The following is a 12754-nucleotide window of genomic DNA, read 5'->3' as shown; positions in this document are numbered from 1 at the left end:
AAATTTCGCACATGCACGGAACTGTGAATGGGCCGCGCAGCTCCTTAACAAAATTAGAGAGAACATTGCTCTAGGGTCCTGTTGACCAGTCTTAGCTCACTGATGAGATCTTGATGGCTTGAGCATTACAGTATATTTACCTGTTCTCATACAGTCACCTCTGGGTACAGTCCTTGCTCCTCTCCTCATATTATTCCCCTCAGTGATATCATCTGCAAGTACAGGATCAGATTCTCTATGTATACCAACACCCAACTTTCCCTCATCATCAACTGTTATTCTACCATTGTTCCATGCTCCTGTCTATCAATTGCTAAATGACAGAACATTTTCTGCAACTGAACTTTGACAGAACCAAAGCTATCCTCTTCAGCTCACACCAGTACCAACCTCCCTCAGCCTAAACTGCACTAACTTTCCCCAGTGCCACCTCAGCCTAAACCTGTGTTTGGCCTCGAGCTGAGCTTCCTTACATCTAATATTTTGCCAAAACCACTGTTTCACCACTGGAACTTTGCTCATCTTCATCAAAACCCCAATTCACATTAATCCTCTCAAGGCTCAACTTTTTTAATGCTCCTTGCCAATCTCCCACATCCACAAACTCCAGTTTATTCAGAACTCTGCAGTTCATGTCCCACACTCCCATCACCATATAAAATGCCAAGCACAATTTGCTCCTGTACCCCAGCAGATTCATGTTAAGAACATAAGTAAGAGCAGGTGTCGGCCATACGGCCCCTCGAGCCTGCTCCGCCATTCAATAAGATCATGGCTGATCATCGACCTCAACTCCACTTTCCCGCCCCATCTCCGTATCCCTCGATTCCCCTAGAATCCAAAAATATCTATCTCAGCCTTGAATATACTCAGACTCAGCATGCACAGCCCTCTGGGGCAGAGAATTCCATAGATTCACAGCCCCCAGAGAAGAAATTCCTCCTCCTCCTGAGACTATGCCCCCTAGTTCTAGACACTCCAACCAGGGGAAACAACCTCTCAGCATCTACCCTGTCAATCCCCATCAGAATCCTGTATGTTTCAATGAGATCATCTCTCATTCTTCTAAACTCCAGAGAGTATAGGCCCATTCTACACAATCTCTCATCATAGGACAGCCCTCTCATACCAGGAATCAATCTAGTGAACCTTTGTTGCACCACCTCCAAGGCAAGTGTATCCTTCCCTAGATAAGGAGACCAAAACTGTACACAATACTCCAGGTATGGTCTCACCAAGGCCCTGTACAGTTGTAGCAAGACTTCTTTACTCTAATACTCCAACCCCCTTGCAAGAAAGGCCAACATGCCATTTGCCTTCCTTACTGCTTGCTGTATCTGCAAGCTAGCTTTCCGTGTTTCTTGCACGAGGACACTCAAATCTCTCTGAACACCAACATTTGAAAGTTTCTCACCATTTAAAAAATATTGTTTTTCTATTCTTCCTACACATTTCCCTACACTATACTCCATCTGCCACCTTACTGCCCACCCACTTAGTCTATCTATATCACTTGGCAGATTCTTTGGGCTGGATTTTACCGGCCCTGAGGTGGCGGGACTGCTGGGAAAGTCAAAAAGAATGGGAGCGGGTCCTGAACCCGCCTCCATACAATCTTCCTGGGAGTCGGGTTCCTGACTTGCACAGGGACCCGGCTGCCAGAGGCAGGAAGAGGATTATAGCCACTTAAGTGCCTGTTAATGGGTAGTTAACAGGCTTTTTCCCATTTTGCGACGTCTGCTGCTGGCTTCGCGACATCGGGGAACCCCGCCAGGCTAAGTGAGGCGTGCTGTGGGTCTGTTGTTATGTTGTTGTATAGATGACAGCTGCAGAAGTGGTGTGAAGGATGCAATGGGACACTGATGAGTATCAGAGGTAAGGAACTATTGGGAAAATCATTTTTAATCCGTTTAGATTTTTCTGTAGGTGACAAGCTTTGAAACGTGTGTGTGGCCTCACCTCATTGGGAGAAGTGACAGATCACGTCTGTACCCTCACCTGCAGCTGCCATCTGTTTTATCCTAAGGAGAGAGTCATTGGAGAGCCTGGTTGCAAGGACTCACCCATGTACAGTGATTGAGGTGCTGTCAAACACTGACAATGTTGTCAAACACCGTCAAATCATGTAAAAAATTTATGGTTCACGTGCCTTTAAGAAAAACGGCAGATGAAGCGTCATCAACTGACGTCATCTGACACCGGCTTTCCTTTAATTGGCAGGCTTAACAAGGCCAATTAGGGGAAAAGAGAGTCTGTGCATCGGACGTCACTGGGGGCGGGACGAGAACCCGGAAGGCAGCAGTCCCGCCCCCAACTCGTCCAAGTAAGTAAATTCCAGCCCTTTGTGTTCTTCTCACAGCTTACTGTCCCACCTAGCTTTGTATCATCAGCAAACTTGGATACATTACACTCAGTTCCTTCATCTAGGTCATTAATATAGATTGTAAATAGCTGAGGCCCCAACACTGATCCTTGTGGCACCCCACTAGTTACAACCTGCCAACCTGAAAAAGATCCGTTTATCCCTACTCTCTGTTTTCTATCCATTAACCAATCCTCTATCCATGCTATTATATTACCCCCAATCCCATAAGCCCTAATCTTGTGTAATAATCTTTTATGTGGCACCTTATCAAATGCCTTTTGGAAATCCAAATATACTACATTCACTGGTTCCCCTTTATCTACCCTGCTAGTTACATCCTCAAAAATCTCTAATAAATTTGTCAAACACGATTTCCCTTTCATAAAACCATGTTGACTCTGCCTAATCATATTATGATTTTCTAAGTGACTTGATACCACTTCCTTAACAATGGATTCCAGCATTTTCCCCGACGACTGATGTCAGGCTAACTGGTCTGTAGTTCCCTGTTTTTTCTCTCCCTCCTTTCTTGAATAGCGGTGTTACATTTGCAACCTTCCAATCCACTGGGACCATTCCAGAATCTAGGGAATTTTGGAAGATCAAAACCAATGCATCCACTATCTCTTCAGCCACATCTTTTAGAACCCTAGGATGTAGGCCGTCAGGTCCTGGGGATTTGTCGGCTTTTAGTCCCATTAGTTTCTCTAGTACTTTTTCTGTACTTATATTAATTACGTTAAGTTCCTCACCCTCATTAGACCCTTAGTTCCCCACCATTTTTGGTATGCTTTTTGTGTCTCCTGCTGTGGCGACAGATACAAAATATTTGTTTAACATTTCTGCCATTTCATTATTCCTCATAATAATTCCTCCTGTCTCAACCTCTAAGGGACCAACGTTTACTTTTGCTACTCTTTTCCTTTTTACATACTTGTAGAAACTCTTACAATCTGCTTTTATATTTGTTAGTTTTCTCTCACATTCTATTTTTTCCCTTTTTAATCAATTGTTTGGTCAATCTTTGCTGGTTTCTTAAACTCTCCCAATCCTCAGGCTTATTATTCTTTGCAACATTATAAGCTTCTTCTTTCAATCTAATGCTATCCTTAACTTTTTTAGTTCGCCACGGATGGATCACTTTTCCCGTGGAGTTTTTGTTTCTCAATGGAATGTATTTTTGTTGAGAATTATGAAAATATTTCTTTAAATGCTAGCCACTGCTTATCGACTGCCATACCTTTTAATCTATTTTTCCAATCTACCTTAGCCAACTCGCCCCTCATACCTATGTAATTGGCTTTATTTAAGTTTAAGGCCGGAATTTTGCCGCCGCTGAGGGGGCAGGTTTGGAGACGGGACATCCGGCAAAATTGCAAAGATTGACAGCAGGTCGGAAACCAGCTGTCAAGCCGCCTCCAAACAATCTTCCCAGGTGTCGAGTCCCCGATTTGTGCGTGGATCCAACACCTAGCGGCGGGAAGAGGATTATCGGCACTTAACTGCTTGTTAACAGGCAGTTATAAGAGGCTTTTTGCAATTTTGACAGGTCTACTGCGGGCTTCCCAACATCCGGACACCATGGCAGGTAAGTGTGGCGTGCTGTGGGTCTACTGTAATGTTTCTGCATTGATGACAGCTGCAGAAGTGGTGTGAAGGATCCAATGGTACACTGGTGAGTTTCAGGGGTAAGACAATCATTTTTAATGCGTTTATACTTTTCTGTAGGTAACAAGTTTTGGATTGTGTGTGTAGTCCCACCTCATTGGGAGAGCCTCTCTCAAGTGACAGATCGCTTCTGTAACCTCACCTGCAGCTGCCATCATTCTAGCCTAAGGAGGGAGTCACTGGAGAGCCTGGGTGCAAGGGCTCACCTTTGTACAGTGATTATCAATGTTTGCAGCACATCAATGCTGTCAAACACTGAAAAATCAGCTGTCAAAAAAAATGTCCGTGGCCCCTTTAAGAAAACCGGCAGATAACACATCATGGAGTGACGTCATCTGACACCGGCTTCCTCTTAATTGGCTGGCAAGCCCACAGGATGGGCTTAACAAGGCCAATTGACGTCTGTGCGTCTGATGTCGTTAGGGGCGGGACTGGAACCCGGAAGGTTACTGTCCCGCCCCTAAGCCACATCGATAGGAAAAATCGCAGCCTAAGACTCCAGTTTCCGACTTAGGCAAGTCACTCTCAAAATTAACGTGAAATTTTATCATATTATGATCACTCTGCCCCAGAGGATCCTTTACTATGAGATTGTTAATTAACCCTGTCTCATTACACAATACAAGATCTAATATAGCCTGTTCCCTTGTTGGTTCCATGACATTGTTCTAGGAAACTGTCCCGAATGCATTCCATGAACTCGTCCTCCAGACTACCTTTGTCAATTTGATTTGTCCAGTCTATAAGAAGATTAAATTCCCCCAGGATTATTGCATTACCTTTGTTGCAAGCTCCTACTATTTCTTGATTAATATTCTGTCCAACGGTATAACTACTGTTAGGGGGCCTATATACTACTCCTACCAGTGTTTTCTGCCCCCTGTTATTCCTTATCTCCACCCATACTGATTCTACTTCCTGATCTTCTGAGCCGCGATCCTGTCTTGCTACTGTCCTTATGTCATCCTTTATTATCAGGGCTACTCCCCCTCCTTTTCCATTCTGCCTGTCTTTTCAAAACACTGAACTCACTTTTGAACACCTCCACCATATGTAAGCCTTATCCTTTGCGCACGCATTTTGGCTGCCACTCCGGATCTGAACCCATTTCTTCTTTCTCTCTTTCCCTCCCTCCCCCACACTCCTTTTGGCACCTCTCGGGCCTTCTCCCCTTCCCATCAGAGTTATACCATCTTTCACTTCTCCCTTCTCAGGTATTTTGCCCCCAACCCCAATCCTTAGCCAACCCATCATTACAACTCTGCCTTCCTACTCTTCTGCCAGGACTGAATCTCCCTTGAATAAACCCACAGATACACTCTGTGCCTCCCTCACTATATCTCGTTATCTCCTTGCAAGCAGCAACCACAACTGCCCCATCCTCCTCTTTCCGCATTTCCATCCACAATGTCCATTCAGTTGCAAATAAGGCCCTTGCTGTCCAGGATCTTATTGCAAACAATTGCATTAACATTCTGGCTTTGACTGAAACTTGGTTCACACCTTGCCCTTAATTGAAGCGTCCTCACTTGGCTATACTTTCCACCATCTGCACTGCCCAAATTGCGGAGGTGGTCACATCTTGGCCTCTCCCCTATTCTTCTGGTACCCTGTCCTCATTTGAGCACCTCACCTTCTTCCACCCCCTCACATTACATTTGAAATCTTCATTCTCTTCCACCACACCTAAATCCCACCCTGAGTTTCTCCCAGAGATATTCTCCTTCAACCTCCGCACTGAGCGATGACACATCCTTGATGATTTCAAACTCCATCTCGACTCCCTTGCCTTCTCTCCTCTGCATTCATTCCCAAAACCTTTTCCAACCATGGTTACGGCCACTCCCTAGACCTTAGCATCTCCCATGGCCTCTTTACTTCCATGGTCTCCATCACTCCATCTCCAACCACTTCTTTGTATCCCTTACCACATACACCCTTCCAACATCCCTTCCTTCTACATCAGCGCCCTGAAAGAAACTTCCCCCCCCACCCCAAGTCATTCACAATAGCATGCTCAAACTCCCAACGGTCTAGGCTTTGGCTCTCCATTCACCATGATAATTCTACAACCATCAATTTACTCAACCACTATCTCACTGGCCTTGGAAGGAGTGCAGCACAGATTCACGAGAATGTTACCAGGGGTCCAAGGGTAAAATTATGAGGACTAGGCCTGTATTCCCTGGAATATGAAAGATTAAGGAGTGATCTGAATGCAGATTTTAGGATCTTGAAAGAAATTGATAGGGTAGAGAAACTTTTTCTGCTGTTGGGGGAGTCTAGGACAAGGGGACATAATCTTAAAATGAGAGCCAGGTCATTCAGGAGAGAAGTTAAGAAACACTTCTTCATACAAACCTTCTCTCCCACAAAAAGCAGTAGATGCTAGCTCAATTAATCATTTTAAATCTGACAGATAGATTTTTGCTCGCCAAGGGTATTAAGGGATATGGAGCCAAGGCGGGTGAATGGAGTTGGGATACAGATCAGCCATGGTCTCACTGAATGGTGGAACAGACTCGAGGGACTGAATGGCCTACTCCTGTTCTTATGTTCCACCTTTGATACAGCTGCTCCCAGCAAAACCTTTCCCATCTCCCACCCTAATCATTCCTATAGTACAGCCACCATCTTCATTCCCTCAAATCCAAGGGAAACAAACTCAAATATATGTGGTGCACAACTGGTTTCGCCATTCATCACCAGATCTGGCTGGACCACTTAAAGTGCTACCAGAACTCACTCTCCTCTGCCAGAACCACCCAATAATCCAGGATCATCCTGGAATGCAAAGATCACTCCCGGCTTCTTTTCTCCACTATCAACCGTCTCCTTAAATCCCTCTCGCTGCCTCCTCCACCCTCACTTCCAACAAGTGCCAGAAGCTTATGGACATTTATCACCAAGTTCAAACCATTTGTTCAGCTGCCTCTACTGCTTCTCCACCTTACCCTTTCCCACCAAGAATAATCTCCTCCCTACTCGGTCTTCTCCCTACCCTAGACCTGAACCAGAGTCTCGCCCTATTTTCTCTTCCTTCACCTCTCATGCCCTCTGCAAGCTCATCTCGTCCACAAGGCCCACCTCCTTCTCCCCTGACCCATTCCCACTCAACAGCTAGCCACCCAACCTCCCTTCCTGGCTCCCATGCCAGCTGACATTCCAAACGGTTCCCTCTCCTCAGGTACTGTTCCGTTCCCTTTCAAAACTGCCATCATCAACCTCCATCCTCAAAAAACTCCACCTTTGACCTCTCTGTCCTTGTAAACTGCCGCCCTAATCTATCTTTCCTCTCCAAAGTCCTTGAACACATGGTCCCCTCTCAAATCCGTGCCCATCTTTCCTGCAACTTCCTGTTTGAATATCTCCAATCAGGTTTCCACCCCTACCACAGCCCATAAATAGCTCTAACCAAAGTCACAAATATCTTCCGTGACTGTGACCATACTGCGTTATCCCTCCTTGGCCTCTGTGCAGCTTCTGACATAGTCAACCACACCTCTTCTCCATTGTCCAGCTCTGTGGGGCTGCCATCACTTGATACGGCTTGGGAAGGGGGTTGGTGGACAAACAAAGGTTTTAAAGGAGGTGAGAGGGGGAAATCAAAAACAGTCACCAGCCCCTGCCACAAACTCCAATCTCGTGACACCCAATTCAATCTCCCTTCCCGGCTACCATCTCCTGCTGAACCACATGGCTTCCAACTTTGGCATTATATTCGATCCGGTGTGGAGCTTCTAACTTCTATCCACCTAATTCTATAACAGCACCCACCTCTGCCCCAATTTTAGCCCATCTACTGTTGAAACTCTCATCCATGCCTTTTTCACGTCCAGATTCAACTATTCCAATATTCTCCTGGCCGACTTCTCACCCACCATTTTCCGTAAATTTCACCTTATCCAAAACTGTGCTGCCTGTATCCTATGCCTTACCAAGTGCCACTCACCTATCACCCCGTCATTGCTGACCTACATAGGCTCACGTTCCCAACAGCACCAATTTAAAATTCTCAACCAGGTGTCAAAATCCTTTCATGGCTGCACTCCTCCGTATCCCTGAACCACCTCCAGCCCTGGCCCTCGTGCCCCTCCCTCCACATCCACTCAGGCCTGTTGTGCACCCTGCCATTTTTGCTTCACCACTGGTGGCCGTACCTTCACTAGGCTCTGGAATTCCCTCCTTAAACTCCACCGCTTCTCCACCTCTCTCTCTTCCTTTAAGACCCTCCTTAAAACTCACCTCTCTGACCAAAATTGTATTCGCCCCTCCTTCTTTGGCTCAGTGTCCATATTTTTTTCTCTTCTTTGTGAATCATCTTGGGATGTTGTTCTATATTAAAAGGCACTATATAAATGCAAGTTGCTGTTGTTTTAAAAGCCCTCCGCAGCCTTGCCTAACCCAACGCAAGCAATCTCTTCTAGTGATGTAGCACTGTAGGCACCCTCTACTTTCCTGACACTGCATTTCTCTTCACTCCCTGCTACACTATTATGACGGTTCCTTTAACCACCATATCCCTGGCTTTGGCACTGTCGCCCCAAAACCCCACCATCTTCCCACATCCCTTCCTGTTTAAGTCTCTTACAAACCCTTTCTGGGGGTGCTCCCCCCACCATGCCAATTTCTACTTTCCTCTCTTCTTTTACCTAACTATAAAGTGTTGCGAGATCCTGCGCCTTACGCAAGAAATATAAGTTGTTGTTGAAATCTCACATTAGTTCCATGAGTAAATTCATTATGAACAAACCACAGTAACGCTCACCTGCTTACATCAACAGGAAGGTTTGATTAGAAGCTTTCAATTTAGTGCCTAAATTGGAACTTGCTCTTAGAAAATTAAACCCCACCAGCCAAAAATAAAAGATTAATAATCATACACAATGATAAAAATAATGTTGCGGCCTAAAAAAGGAAATAATCAGAAAGAGAGGGGGTGGTTAGAAAAGAGAGAAACAGTTTATGTAGGATACAGGAGAAGGAGTGACACTGTTCTGGTAAGGGCATATTAAAGCAATAGACTTCCTTAGCAATTTTTGGTTGTTCATATGCTGGCGGGGGGGAAAAAGACACATTTTTCTGATTATTACACATGTGGGAGTGGGAGTTAACTACCATTACCAAAAGAAAATGCATTAAATATTAACTACTGTATTAATAATATACTATGTTTATCTTCCATAAATAGATAGGTTCATATTAATGCACTTGGATAGCGCTTGCACAGGCCCCTCTTCAACTTTTGGCCAGGGGGCTTCCTCTGCCAACCTCTCATTGCTGGGGTTTATCAAGCGGCCTCCCATATTCAGTATTCAAATAGTGCAAATCGTGGGAAACATGGCAGAGGCCAGATTTCCCTCATTTGCACATATTCATCATTCGAGCACACCACCCCCCCCCCCCCAAAACACGGGGCAGAAACAGTTTGCTTAGATAGGCCTAGCCCCCTGGAAAATGACAGCGACACAGCAGAGCATGTTCCCAAGGGAATGGAGGGGCAACAGTATCGCTTGGACTGGTGCAGCTGCAACGCTCAAGAAGTTAGACACCGTTCTGAACAGAGCAATTTGTTTGATTGGTACCCCGGCCACTGGATTCCATATCCACCCACTCCACCATAAGTGCATTGTGGCTGCAGTATGTAGAATCTACAGGTTGCATTGATGCAACTCACCCAAGGTTACTTCAAGAGCACCTCCCTCTCCTGCAACCCCAACCACTGAGGACAAGAGCAACAAAGTTGTGGGGTTATCACCTCCAAGTCAAATACCCATCCTGAATTGGGCATGCGTCGCCGCTCCTTCATAGTTGCTGGGTCAATATCCTGGAAATCCCTACCCAATACCACTGCAGGCACATGATCACCCAAAGGACTGCAGCAGTTCAAGGAGAAGGCCCACCAATGTTCCCCGTAAGGGCCAGCAGCCGTGCAGCAAATTTAAAGGGACCGCACGCAGAGAGAGAGAGAGAGGGCACATTGAGGCTCACCACCACCTTCTCAGTGCAACTAGGGATGGGCAGTAAATGGGGCTTTACCAGTGTCACCCACATCCCAAAAATAAATTACTGTTGGTGGTGATAGCAAATGAACACACATTCAAATGATAATCCGCTGTCCATTATTTTAACAGATGTGTTAAGCCATTTAGAGAGAGCGCGAGAGCGCAAGAGAGGGTGGGGGGCCGGGAGGGGAGGGAGGGAGAAGGATCCCCCGTACACCCAAGAAAATATATTTTATGTCTTTAGCACTTGGGTGCCCTGAAGTGATTTCTAAATCCAACGTAGTGGGAAAATCTGCTTTTGCGTTAACATGTTCAGTGGTAGCACTCTCACTTCCGAGTCAGAAAATGTGGCTCAAGCCCAACTCCAGGACTTGAGCACAAGAATCATAGAAATTTAGGGCACAGGAGGCTGTTCGGTCCATGGTGTGCATAATCTAGACTGGCATTTCATTGCAGTACTGTATTGAGGGAATGCTGCACTGTCGGAGGTGCCATCTTTCGGATGAGACGTTCAACAGTCTTACTGCTGAAGTAGATGTACAAGATCACAAGGCACTCTTCTGAGGAGCAGGTTGTTCACCCAGTGTCCTTGCCATTATTCCTCACTCAATCACCACCAAAGACAGATAACCTCATTCCACTCATTTACTGTTTGTGGGACCTTGCTGGGTGCAGGTTGGCTGCTGCTGATGACCTCGTGACAAAAGTGATTCACTGGTTATAAAGCACTTTAAGGCATCCTGATGACATGATAAGGCACTATGTAAATACAAGTTCTTCCTTTTATGTAACCTAACTCAGCCCTCCAGTAATAATGTTCCAGACATCTATAGCCAATGCCCAGCCATGTCCCAATGTACTTTGGGGGAAAAATTCGGTTGCTTTGCACCTCCCAGCTGGGCCCCGGGTCGCACTGCACAAGGCCCCTCCCCTTTAAGGGAAGGAAGGCCTGCAATACCGCGGCATGTAGGGCCGCGATATTCCGTCACCGCGCCCCAAGAGGGATGCAGGGCGCTTCCCTCTTGGGGCACTACCACTCAATTTCCGTTGCGGGGGTGCTAATTTTCCGGGGCGCTAAAAGTAGCTACTCAATTTTTAGCCCTTTGAGTCCAACTCCTGGCCTTCACAGGTCATGTGGCCTATATTCAGGATTGTTTTTGGAAGAGTCAGGGTTTTGTTGGTGCCGACTACCAACTTATGTAAGTTTTCTAGGTTAGCAGGTGTGCATCCATTTTGTATGTTCAATGAAATATTGCCTGTATCTAGACTATAACTAGAAGGATAGTTTTTTTTCCAGCCAACAGCTGTAAATCAGAGCTTTGAATGGTTGTTTGCACTAAAATTTACCTTTGTATCTGGGAAAGCAACAACTTTTAAAAACACATTTACCACCTTGGTTAAAGGAACTTAACAAGGTCTCAAGTATAATAGAAAACCTTACATGTTCTTTCTTTTATGTAACCTAACATTTAGGCATTTTGCTTTATTAACACCATCAGATTCAAAATCTGAGAATCAGGCATTCACTAGACTGATCTGAAAGCAAAGCCTTCTACAGGCCCCACACTCACTGGGAGGCAAATCCTAAACATGTGCTTGTAAGATGATTTCAGCTCTGGCTGAATTAAATTGGCAGCTGCAACACTTTGTTGACTTGCTTACTAAGTTCATCAACTTTTCCCATGAAATGGACTGTAAGTTTTAATTCACAATCTAAAATTCAAGTTCAACTGTGCAGTTGTAGTTAAATATTAAAGCAAAAGATTTTTAAAAAATATATTTGGTTTATTTCTCCTTTGGGTTTCTTTGGCGTAAATATATACTGTACTAGAATTACGACATGAATGAGCCGGGCAGAATACATCAAGTCCAGCCAAGTAGTTTTATGCATACCTCTGGAGGCAGCTAACTGGAAATCACTGTCCTTTTTAATCAACTGTATAGTGATTTCTATTCCAAAATTAAAAACAAACATTTGTGCATTGCAACATGCCTTGAGCAAGTCACATCCCTACTCTTAAGATGCACAAGTCTAAAGTCATCATAAAATATAATTCTACTTACTGTCCTAAAATAGTAAATTCTAAATTGCTAGGCCATGTTTTGCAATGTACAAGATTGTTGTCGTACAGTATCCAGACATCTTGGACAGTTAAATGCACCATCCCCTCACTAGAAGGCTGTGTGTGATACACTACTTTATGCCTCCATCTTTTTTCTCCTCCTGTCCTGAAATCACTGAGCGTACTGTGGTGGCTTCATGGGCACTAGCGGACCTAAGTGGGAGCAGCGGCAGCAGAGGCGGCGGCTTAAAAGGGAGCACCGGAGAAGGCCCAGGACACAGCGTGGACCTGAGCGAGAGTGGCAGCTGCAGAGATGGCAGCTTAAAGGGAGCTGAGCGGCGATTTAAAACAAAAAGAAACAAGGAGTGATGTCACAGGACAGATGGGTGATTGGTTGGTGAATACGACAGCTCTTTTTGCTCTCTAGGTTAGGTAAGTGGATTAAATTCAGAACTGGGAGAGTATTAACTATTAATTACTTAATAACTTAAACGAAATTAACTAATTAAAATTATAAATAATCATTTGAATAAAAACTGTAACTAATTATATAAAGAAAATACAGGTGCAGGTGGTGTGTCATAACTGCAGCATGTGGGAGTTGGTGGAGACCAACGAGATCCCAAGCAACCGCATCTGCGGTAAGTGCCTGC

The 12754-nt window shown here is 45.1% G+C and overlaps 1 protein-coding gene across 6 annotated transcripts in view; it reads right to left on the bottom strand.

Moving 5' to 3' along the window:
• The window catches only part of sh3kbp1 (SH3-domain kinase binding protein 1), a 295127-nt gene that overhangs the window by 138582 nt on the left and 143791 nt on the right, over positions 1–12754 (bottom strand). The gene's annotated exons all lie outside the window — the stretch shown is intronic.

Source organism: Somniosus microcephalus, chromosome 14 (genome assembly GCF_052327205.1).
Source record: "Somniosus microcephalus isolate GS21.2 chromosome 14, FLI_Smic_1.0, whole genome shotgun sequence".
NCBI classification, from domain to species: domain Eukaryota; kingdom Metazoa; phylum Chordata; class Chondrichthyes; order Squaliformes; family Somniosidae; genus Somniosus; species Somniosus microcephalus.
This window is presented reverse-complemented; position numbering and strand designations above follow the sequence as displayed.